Below are 11,516 nucleotides of genomic sequence, written 5' to 3' on the forward strand. Positions count from 1 at the left end.
TTTGATATTGCAACATTTCTCAGAATTATTCTGAGGCTAAACCCGTGTGTATTCATTCACTAACTTATTGAGAATGAATAACACATTTCCCATTGAAAATAGATGTGTTACTCTGCCCTTTTTTCCTGGCCAGTGGATAGACTGTGAAAGTACTGTAGAGAGATAATCCTGGCTATCCCTTGGAAAAGGCGGGCTGGCTACAAAAGGGACATCAAATTACAGCATAATGTGACTTTCCAAATTCCTTATGTTTAGTCAGCAGTAAAATAGGAATAAAAATAAAGAAAGAACAAAAATCCCATTTATAAGGACTTACAGAAGTAATATCTAAGTATTTCTTTATTTTTTCAGATTTTACAAAAGATTTAATATTCATGTTAAGTGTATTGTTTTTGTAGTGAAAATTCTTGTCACTATATTCAGTTTTATACTTGCAGCTCTGAAAGTAATAAAATGTGAAGGAAGAGCTCTAAGAAAACCTTATATTTAGTCTGTGGAAAATTGCTGTAGGTCAGAAGTTGCCATTAAAAAACCAATAATGACAAAACAACCGCTACATGAAAACTCACCATTTTTCCTATTCTTACCACTGGCCCTGTGATTGTCCAGACTGCATTTCAGGGCAAATCTTAGCTCACAAATCCCTAAAGCACTCCATGGTTATGATGAGGCTGTTAGAAAGTTAAGATAGTATCCAAAGCTGGAAGTTACTGTAGCATTGCCTTACATTTACATTTGTAGATGCTGTTTGATACCATTGGGTTGACACTTGAGCTGAATTTTACACATGAAATGTACTGCAGTAAAAAACCTGATCTGTCCTATCTTTTTGGCATGTCACATGTGAAGCTCTAATGCTAAAATGAATGTTCAAAGGCATGTAGGTAGGGTTTACTAGTGTGATTATGGCTCAGTAATGGCTATCTCGGAGACTTGTCAGAAATCTAATTTTTTAAAGAATTGAAAAATGCATTCCAGGACAGGAAAATCAATGTATTTTCTTTTTCCTTTCTGTAACAGAAAAAGAACGAGAAGGGCGATTTTGGTTTCTTGTACTCCAACCCCAACTGGCACCCCAGTGAGTTTAAGAAAATCCACTTTTTCAAAAAACCATGAAAAGGCATGGAAGCAGAAGCTGCTGAAGGAGTGCAGTAGGGGAACGCTGCTGGTTCTGCCGTAGGAGATGCTGGGCTGTGGGCAGAGGGGCCGCGGTACCCGCCGCACGCAGGCGTGCGTGGAGGTGCAGCACTGCCGCTCCGAGTGGGACGTCTGGCAGCACAAACCCAGTCCTCCGTATCTGGAACGCAGAAACGGGCCCCGAAGAGCCTCCGGCGCGATCTGCGTTATTTACCTGGGCTCGGCTGGCTGCCTGAGTGTCCGTGGCTGGTGGCACTGCCCGGCGCTTCCAGTAACGCGGAGACCAAGGGAGCGAAGCTGGGAAGGGTGCGAGGAAGAGAGACGGGAGCCAGGAGTTGTGTGCTGACGAGCTCGCTGTTCCTGAGGGCAGGTGGGAGAGGAAGGATGGGAGGAAGACAGCCAAATTACCAAACTGAGGTTTTTATCACATTTGACTTACTCTTTTTCCTCCTTTCTTACTTGATTCATTTTTATTCATCATAGTTACCACTTTCTATTTCTTCCTTAGGTCCAAGTTAGCATATAATAAAAATGAAGCAATAAGGTAAATGCCAATACTATATTGACATGGTTACACTTTCAGAAAACATTTTCTTCTCCCAGTAGTGTGTTTACTGAGGTAACATATTTTCTGCTTTGGTTTTAAATGGCTTGACTTTTCACATCAACCAAATGCCTTCTCCACTATTATTTTCTTCTAGTTTTCATACAGCTTTGGTGGATTGAATGGCGGAGCAAACAGACCTTGCCTGAATCTTTGCTCGTTTGGACCTTGCACTAGTGAGATTGTTTCAGTGGGATTTTGATCAGCTCAGCTCTGAACAGTCAGAAGTAACCCACGATCCTAAATGCTCTGTGGGGTATTTTGAGAAAATGCATTACTAGTGTCTAGTATGACTCTTGGCATTTGGCTCTGCTGTGTTTGAAAAGGGAAGAGTTGTTCAGAGCAATTCCACTTCCCCTAATGCATTAGCATTTACTGCACGTCTCATTGTGATGGGTGAACATCAGCTGGTTTGTTCCAAATAATGGGCCAACATTCTGTGATGATTTCCGTTTATCCAAACTGCTGTGTCCCGGACTTCCCTGAGATTTCCAGTGCTCCTCAGCTCCAGCCTGGCCACAGATGCTGGGAGAACATTTATCCAGTATGTCTGGGTCTGACTGAGAGCAGGCGGTATGCAGATGTGAAAAAACAGATGGAGGGAGAGAAGAAAATATGTACCCAAATGAGTATTTTGGGTTCTAGTTTTAAATAAGTTTTGTGTTTCATAACGAATGATTTTGTTTGTAAAAAAAATTGAGAGAATGAAAACTAGAATGCTAGTGTGAGATTGGCTTTAAAAATGCATTTATTGGGAAAACAGCATTTCACAATGATAATCTTTGTGGAAACATGAAGAAGAAATCTTTTAGATTTGCCAGTTCTGTGAATGCATTTTACATGTGATGTCTGTGGGACATGCAGGCACTGCTCAATTTCTCATGCTTTTGAATTTAATTCTGACTGAAAGTTAGCAGCAACCTCCAGTTAAGTCTTCGTAACACAAAGCTGCTGTTAAAAACAGTTCTTAAGGGCAGGGAAATTACTCAGGCTCATTCAGAGCCCTTCCATGATTTAATAATGGTAATACGTTTTTCAAATGCTATCATAGGATGGACCTTCTGTTGGCACAAATTGAATGTGACCCACATTTCTTCAAAGTGTTAAGATTTCCAAAGATCAACAAGATGATTTTATAGCCTTTCAGAGAGTTGTGTAATTCACCCCAGTTGAGCCTACATTTTTCCCCTGGGCATAGAAAGAGTTTGAATACATACTGCACTGGCAGATGGCTGATGTAGGTATGACTTCAGGTGATGAATAATTGGTAGCCCAACGTTTTTATCTTCCTTTAACCTTTCTCTTACAAATATAAATGCCAAATATTTGTGGTACTTTGGCTAAACCTTCTCTTGCGTAAAGAAATGTCTCTGGAGTCTTTTGTGTTGGTGTTTTTAGCAGCTGTTGAGAATTACTCCTGGTTGTTTTCCTTTCCCTCTCCTATTCACAAGAGGAACAAATTAGAGAAAGTCAAGATTTGCTGCTTCACAAATGAAAGAGAAAGCTTTGATAGAAATGTGGTCTGCACAGAAATTTGGTCTTTGTTCTGTAAAGCAGGACTTGTTTGTTTAAGGTGGAGCGCCCTTTTGCAGATTGCCGCTGAAAGGTGCACACATGGCACCTCTCCTGCAGGTGCTGGAGAAACAGCTTGGGGGAAGAAATATGAATAAGAAGTATGTTTGGGGAAGAAATAGGAATAAGAAATATCTTTGGGGGGAAAACATGAAATACACCTTATGGTGAGGGGCAAATTGTGTCTACAGTCGTATGACAGCAAAATTGTTTCTGCTGGTTATCTTTCCTTCAAGATTTGGAGTGCCAAACTGTAGCACAGGCTTTTGCCTGCTTTATTCTCGGCTGTTTATAGGAATATTGCATGTTTGTCTATATTAAATGCTGTAAAGATTCAGCTAGAGAACAGTTGCACTGATCATGGGATATATTGAAACCTCTGAGGCAATTGGGGAAAGCATTCACAACCTTCAGAAAGAATTCCTGGTTAAGTTTTTTTTTCCCATGGTGATCAGGGGTTGGTATATTCTCCTTTGAGAATATTTTTGGGTATATATATTTTTTGTAGCAATAGGTTCACTGTATTATTAAACTAATGTTAAGCTCATTAAACTAATGTAATAACTTCACAGATAGTGTCTTGTGCAGTGTCATTGATTAGTAGCTCAGAAAACTGAAGTATGCTGGCTAACGAATAGCTTGATAGTACAGGTCAAATACACAGGCACTAGGGAGCTAAAATCCAAAACAAATGTACAGAGTAAGCTTCTTAACACATTGTAAACAACTAGGTATATTAATGCCCCAGAAGCCAACACTTTCCCTAAGGCACCGTACTCATTTGGCACAGGTAATGTAATGAATTTTAGACTAAGCAATACTATCTAGTAGAGCAATATCTTCAAAAGATATCTTAAAAATAATTCCTTCCCTGTTATCTTCAATTTAACACTTCATGGGCTTCTCATACTTATTCAAAATATAGTTAGGTATGGTCAGGATAGGCAACAGGCTGATAGAGCTGACAAATACTGGGGTCAGATTTGTGGTGTCACAGAATATGCTGCCTGCAAACATTCCTGTGAAACTAAAATGGGAAATTAAAAAAAAGAGCATTAATATGGGAAAAATCACATCCAGAACCAAGGCTCAAGGACTGATGCTTTCAATATGTTTTGTTTCATGTTCCATTTAATTCATCATCTGTATTTATGAATCAGGTTGTAATTTGAACAACAAACCATATGTTGCCTTTTAGTTCATGTGTAATGCAAAATAATTTTAGAATATTAGACAAGCAAGTATAGTTATTCACACTCCTTAATATTCCCCTTACTTTGACCAGGCAGCTCATGCTCTAAAGTCACTTATTTTTGGAGGTATGTGGTTTTAAATTTCCAATTGGAGCCAATCAATTCAAAGTGGATGCAAACGAAGATATTGAGGGGATGTTGAAGTGTAAGCTGGAGATCTCTTTAAGGGTATTTGCATATCACCTCTGATGCCTCAGCTGCCGAGCAGATTTGATGTTGAGTTCCTGGTAACTGCCGCATGGGTCTGTCGATGGCTAGGGTCAGGACTGCTCCGGCAATGCCTTTAGTCTGTCCTTGGCTTTGTGAACTGCAGCACCCCTCATTTCAAAGCAGATTTATGGGGAACGGTGATTGAACTAACTTTTGTTCTAATTTATGTTCTGAAATCTTTGAGTGTGCCTCCTGTTTTACTCTGTTCATGTAGCTTAGTGAGCTGTATTGACCAATGCAGACTAGCTAGTGTACACGGCCAAGTCTCCGATGGGAGACATCTTTATCTGTTCTTGGACTCTGCCTAGCACACTGTAGACATTAGTGGAATGCAATTTTAAATATAGTAATTAATGTATGTACCATTGAGTTTTATACCTGTCAAATTAATTGTGTAAAGTGTAAATCTCAGGAGTGAAGAGCTCAGGGAGCCAAGAGGAAGAGTGCCTATATCCTTTTTCAGCTGCCAACAGTAACTGTGTAAGTGTACGTAACCTTTTTCCTAAGTGCTGCCAAGTAGAGAAACTGGGCTGGCTGCTGCCTCTCCCAAGTGAAAGTTTTTGCAATCAGGAACTCTTTCACTCAAACCAAAGGACCTCAAACCCCATACAGCTCTGTTATCAGATGCACAGGCTGCCGAAAGGAAGGTGTTCAGTCTGAGTTTAGACTTTATAAACCAAACACTGCAAATAATAGAAATGCTGAATTGTTACCTTAGACAATTTGTGCTGTGTTTTCAAGTATCTGTCTTTCTGTAGATACTTCATGTGATGCAGAGAAATAAGTCAAGGAGCTGAAGGGTTTTTTCCCTTGGGACCATGGCTTCATACTGTCTTTAATTTTACAAACTCCAGGAACATAGTAATGCCTTGATCAATTTAATCTGCTTTGGCAGTCTTGGCTCTGTCACAGTAAGGCTGTTTTGCTGGGGAAGTACTCATGTTTGGCTCCCTTTCTCTTTTTTTGCCATCTCACTTCCTTTGAGTAATCTTAAATTTCAGATTTAAGCATTTACTCTGAACGGACTCATATGGAGTGGTGTCCTGGCACCAGATCGTTAAGCAGGCTGTATTTACGTGGGCAGTGGGAAAAGTACGTGGGGTAATGATTTGCTCAGGTAGCGATGTCCTGCGTGGTGTGCTTATGATGACGAACCGCACTGGTGTGTCCGCGTGGTCAGGCTCGGGTATCACCAGCCCGTGCTCCTCCCCTGCTTTCCGTGTTATTGCTGCTACCCAAAGCAGAGCTTTCAGGAACTGAGACCAGGAGAATGAAGCAGGTTTGCATTTCAGCTGCTTTGAGTATAGATTTTTCAGAGCGGGTTATAAACAGCCGTGCTGACTTTAGACGGTGTTACACTAGCAGGAAAGTTGGCGCAGAAATCGGTCCGTATCTATCATGCTCGTCTGAAAGAGACGTAAAGCAGAGCACCGCTGACGGTGCGGCGCTCTGAACTCGGCACAAACCCGTGGTGTGTCTGCAGGGCTGTGAGCAGGAGCCGTGGAGCCATCGCCACTTCTGGCAGGCATGTTTCTCATTTAACTTGCAGAGTCAAACGCACGTGGATTTGCATGGGTGTCTGCGAACACGTTCTAGCGGTTACTTTATTGCAGGCCATTCGTTTCTTACTGCTGAAGAGTCTGACTCGTAAAGGCTGGCCAAATTCTAGGAGGTGCCAACATGAAGAAAATCTGCTGGAGAAACATTGGGAACTGTTTCTGCTGAGTGCTTACCTACTGGCCAAAGATTGCCTGGTCTGGATCATTTCTTATTTCCTTGTCAAAGAAATTCCTGATGCTACTGCGTATTTGTTCTAATAAATATCAGATCCAATATAAATGGTTACTTTCTGATAGTCCTGTTCACTGTGGCTTTAGCTGCTTAATAACAGCTTCAAAGAGTCTCTCCATCATGTTGAAATCCTCATCCTTGTTTTCCTAACTTTTTTCCTAATTTTGGAGAAAGGGAGTGGGGGCAGTGAGAGCAACATGTCCTTGAGCCGTACAGCACTGGCCGCTTTCCACAGCGGGTTTGGAGAGGAGCTGGGATGTTCCCAGCAGAGTTGGAGGGATGCCTTGGCAGGACAGACTGTGTCTCTGCATGCAGTTGGGCTACAGCATTCTGCAATCCCATTAGAGAGACTGGTCTTGTTAGACTTGACAGCTCTTCTGACCCCTTGGACCTGTGTAAGTCAGGATTGCTGTGAACTTCCCTCTCTGAATTTGTAGGTTATAGTATCAGGAAAGAACCTGCAATCATTGCACAGCACAGGATAATAGGGCTGTCCTGAATCGATGGTCTTGTTGGGCATCTGGAGCAGCAGGGAAGAATCGGTCCCCTGCACCTCAGAGCAAATGGGAACTCTATATAGTCTTGTGTATATACTCTTCCAAAACATATCAAAGTGTTCATTTTGAAAGATAAACAGCAAAAGTAACTAAATTCTGGTTTTCATCATGCTTTTTTTGTCTCACCTGCTATTGAAATTACATTTCTGAGCTGCTCTGTTGCTTTAATAGCAGCTTAATCCCCCAAATGCCATTGCAACTCAATTGGGAAAATGTATAGACCTCTGGTTTGAATAATGTCTCTTCTATTCATCATCCTTGGTGTGCCCACTGACTCCACAATCCCAAAGCATTAACTAATTTCAGAATTCAGCCTTAAATGTATGTTTCTGTGTGCATACATGTGTATATTCATAAATTCAAATGTACGTTTGAGTAAAAAAATCTAAACACTCATTTGCTGAAAACATTTACCAAATGGTTTCTTTCCTTGCTTGCGGTCTGTCAGACAGTCATTCCACTCTCCCAAATGACTGCTTTGGACTTAAAATTAAAGCAGTACTGATAAAATTTATGTAAGATTCCTGCTGATTGTCCCACAGGCCTCCTCTCTACCAGTGTCTGTTCCCCTGGGATAGGAAATCTAACTTTTCAGCAATGTTCTTTTGGATCCTGAATTCAAGAATTATGCTTATTGTTGTAAAGATGAGAAACTATGTGAACATTGAGAAGCTGGGAATTAGAGGTGTGGGCAAAATGGACCTCTTGTTATAAGTTCAGGCTGCTTAAGTTGTTTTGAACTTTCAAACTTAAGGTAGAACAGAGATCAGTGAAGGTGGCTTAAAGAATGTGCAGATTTCTGGTTTAATGTGGGTTTGGTTAAGGGAGTTTACTGTCTTGATCTACCTCCAAAGCAGTCGGTGTTTTGGTTCAGAATGCGATGGCTCTTGTGAAATAGTGCACTCATGTAACAGCTCTGCCACTTTTCTCCACTGAGTGTATTTCTTCACTTCGGACAGGAACAGATATGGATGAGACGAGTGAAAAAATGAATATAATTTGCTGCAGACTTCTATTTGACTCATTTCTTCAGGGGAATGAGCTAAACACCCCTCACAGTCCTGCTTCCCCACGTCACCTCCAAGGCAGAGGAGCGACTCCTTACGGGATTCCGGGGTTGCGGTCGCACGGAGCGGGAGGAGCGCGGGGTTCGGGAGGTGAGGAGGCAGCAGGCTCCCGCGGTGGTGTGCGCGTCGCTGTGGGCTGCTCTCCTCAGGCACTCCTCTTGCGACCTGTGCATGTAGGAATGAAGGCGATACACCTTGCTTCCTCAGGGAACTGAATAGTGGTTGGACTGAGACTCGGGGCATACTATTTGTTAAGGGATTTCAAGGCTCAGTTCAGGTTTTGGTTCTTTGAAGGGTGCAGCCACTGCCCTGTTCATTTTGGGGTTTATCGGACAACCCAGGGCTCAGCTGTCTACAGCTCCTGTGAGTCGTCTCTGCAGAGGGACAGGGCCTTAACGCAGACCAAGGCTGGGTCCCTTTTGTAACCCCCATGAGTCCCCTGTGTGTGCTAGACATGGTGAAGCTTGTTTGTGTACTATGAGCCAGACAAGCCATACGCTTGTTGTGTACTTAGAAACACTGCGTGTGTTAAATTTCAGCTTATTTAAGTTTCAGTGAATTGCTTTTTTCAGTTCAGAGTAAGAATATATTCTCAGATAAGACATTTGTTTCCATTTATACAACTTACAATTCAGTAATAAGCAACAGATGGAAAAACAATATCCAAATTCTCTTGTACAAAACGTCTTGTGAATGCCCTCTCTTCATTTTATAAAAACAGGCCAATTTCCAGTTCTATAAGCATCATTAAAAAGAACGGATAATAACAAAGACATAAAAGTAGAAATAACTGGCTGAAGCTTAGTTAAGTGACGTGAAATATAGTACTATCTTCTGAATATTAAACTGAAAACTGTTTAATTCCCAGTGAAACCCAGCACGTACATTCAGTACTAAACTGGAATTTTCAAACCTATTTTGTAGTGAATGGGTGGAGATAATGCAGGAGCGTTTTGGAGCAGAAAAAGGATACAAAAAAATAAGTAAGCCAGTTTGTTCTGTGTTCTCTCTCTCTCCTCTCTCTCTTATCAGATTGACTGTTTGTGCATCTCTGTCAAACCCCTCCTTCCACTTATCTGCTGGTCAGGGACAGCTCTGGTCTGGAGACCCAGACCCGAAGCAGTGACAAGGGTGATGGTGCCTCCTGATCCCTCCGCCACACGTCGAGTTTTCCCCGTCCATTGAACCCTCCCTGCCTGAGGTACGCATGCCCTGGCCGAGGGAAACCCGCTTTATGGCGTGTCCCCAAACGGTGGGGTTGGTCGGGGGGGGGCACGACCGTGCCTCTCCCAGGGGACCTGGGGACAGAAGAGGGAAAGGCGCAGCAGCGGGGCTGGGACGTCGTCTTCCAGGCGCCGGCAGCAGCAGCACGCCCGGCTTTCCAGGGCGCAGTGCCCTCGCTGGGAGCGGGTCTTCTCCCTTCCCCGGCTGAAGGTCCTTCTGGACTTTCCCTGCCTGGTGACCCTTTGATCTCCTGCTGGTGCCCCTGCTTTAGACCTTCATTCTCTCTCCTTGCAGACATGCTGAAGTTTGGCATGCCAAAGATTTCTCCTCGCTTTTGGGCGAGGTGCTAAGAAGTCTCAATCCCCTACGGTGAAGGTCATGAACCTCAACCGCTTTAGTTTACTGGGGAAAGGCTGGAAGACAATTTGATTGTGGTGGGACAAGCAGTACGGTACCATGAAGCTCTTGAACTTGTTGGTATGAAATGCAGCTATTGGAGCCATGGAAAACACAACACCAGGGACGCAGCACAATTTGCTGTTGAAACACTTCAGTTTGTTGCAGAACAAAATGCAGCAGTTTAGCACTGAGGGTCAGATGGCCTGATAAGTCACAAAATATCCATTGCTTAAATTCTTAATAACTACATATCTAGGTTTGGTGTAGATTTTCTTTCGTTTGCTTTAATGTTTTGCATTGTTAAGCTGGTTCCTAAATAGCTGTTATTTACTGCGTGTTCTTGTGTTGGATGAAGACCTGGTTATAGCAGGTGTGGTGTTGCTGCCTTTCAAGGAGTATTTTCAGCCCCACACTGTTCTAACTATACTGGTCGTTCAGTGGATGTCCATCAGAGGTATTAAAGGACAGAAGAAGAAATTTTTGCTTTTTAAGCTTGCATCCTTGTTTTACGAAAGGCAAACACGGATGGTGTTTACTAGCTCCAGTGTTGTTTTGTGTCCTTTCCCCTCCTTCTCGGAGTCTCTGGGAGACAGTCACAGCTGATCCTTGCCCTGCTGAGAGAGGACTTACAGAACCTGTTATTTCTCACTGGGTTTTGAATACCCTGGAGTACTGTTGTTTGGTGGAAAGGGAAACTTCTGCAGTGCTGTACTGCCTCCCGGTGGCTTTTCAGTTTATTTCCTAAAATATTGTATTAGAATGAAAAAAAAAATCACTTTGGCGTATAGCATAACTAACTAGAGTATTTCTGCTTTCCTTTTGTCCCCATACGATGGCTACAGCCACGAGCAGAGGCAGTGGCTGGCGGAGGTGCCTGGGACATCTGCCCTCTCCCGCTGAGGTGGGACAAAAAAGGGACAAGTTTCTGCCCTGCTGTGCTGGCTGTCCCTGGGGCTGTAGCTATTTTTTCCTGCATCCCCTTTCAAGGCCTGTGTCTCCATCGTTTAACCCCTGGAGCCTTGCCCGGGTGGATCGGGTGCCAGCGGCCGGCTGTCCCCAACCCAGTGTGGCAGGCGTGGGGGGGTGGCATGCCCTGACCCCCTGCCACCCAGGTGGGTAACCAGAGGGTGACGAACCTGCTCAGGCGTGGAGCCTGTGTGCCTCTTCCAGCCCTTGGCTGCTATTTTGGTACGCTGTTAATCCGTACCCCAGCGAAGACGTGACCCTTCTCAGTGTCGATGCATAAAAACACTGCGGTCATCACAGGATCAAATTATCTTCACCAGTGGGACCATCCCAGCAGCCCGGGGGGTGCTTTCACCGAGCACCGTGACGGTGATGTGCCCAGCACTCAAGGTAGCCCACAGCTAGTGCAGGACCCCAGGACGCAGTTTGGGCAAGGGCTGCGCTCAGGGCTGCGTGTCGGTGGAGCCCCTGGGTGGTGGGCAGGGGTGGGGCGGTGCCAGGGGAGGCTGGTCGGGACCACCAATGCCCCCCGGGCCAGGACGGTCACAGGCGACCCTCCTGCGTGACCCAAGAGTCGTCATCCATCACTTGCTAAACGTGTCCCGGTTGGGTTCTGGGTACGACAGCCATTCAGACAATCAGTCTTGGAGAGGTGCATGTAGTTCATGCAAATGATATGCAAATTACCACCCCACAAACCAACTGAAGGGAAAATTCAAGGCAGCGATGGGGTGAG

This window comes from Buteo buteo, chromosome 7 (assembly GCF_964188355.1).
Source record: "Buteo buteo chromosome 7, bButBut1.hap1.1, whole genome shotgun sequence".
NCBI lineage: Eukaryota > Metazoa > Chordata > Aves > Accipitriformes > Accipitridae > Buteo > Buteo buteo.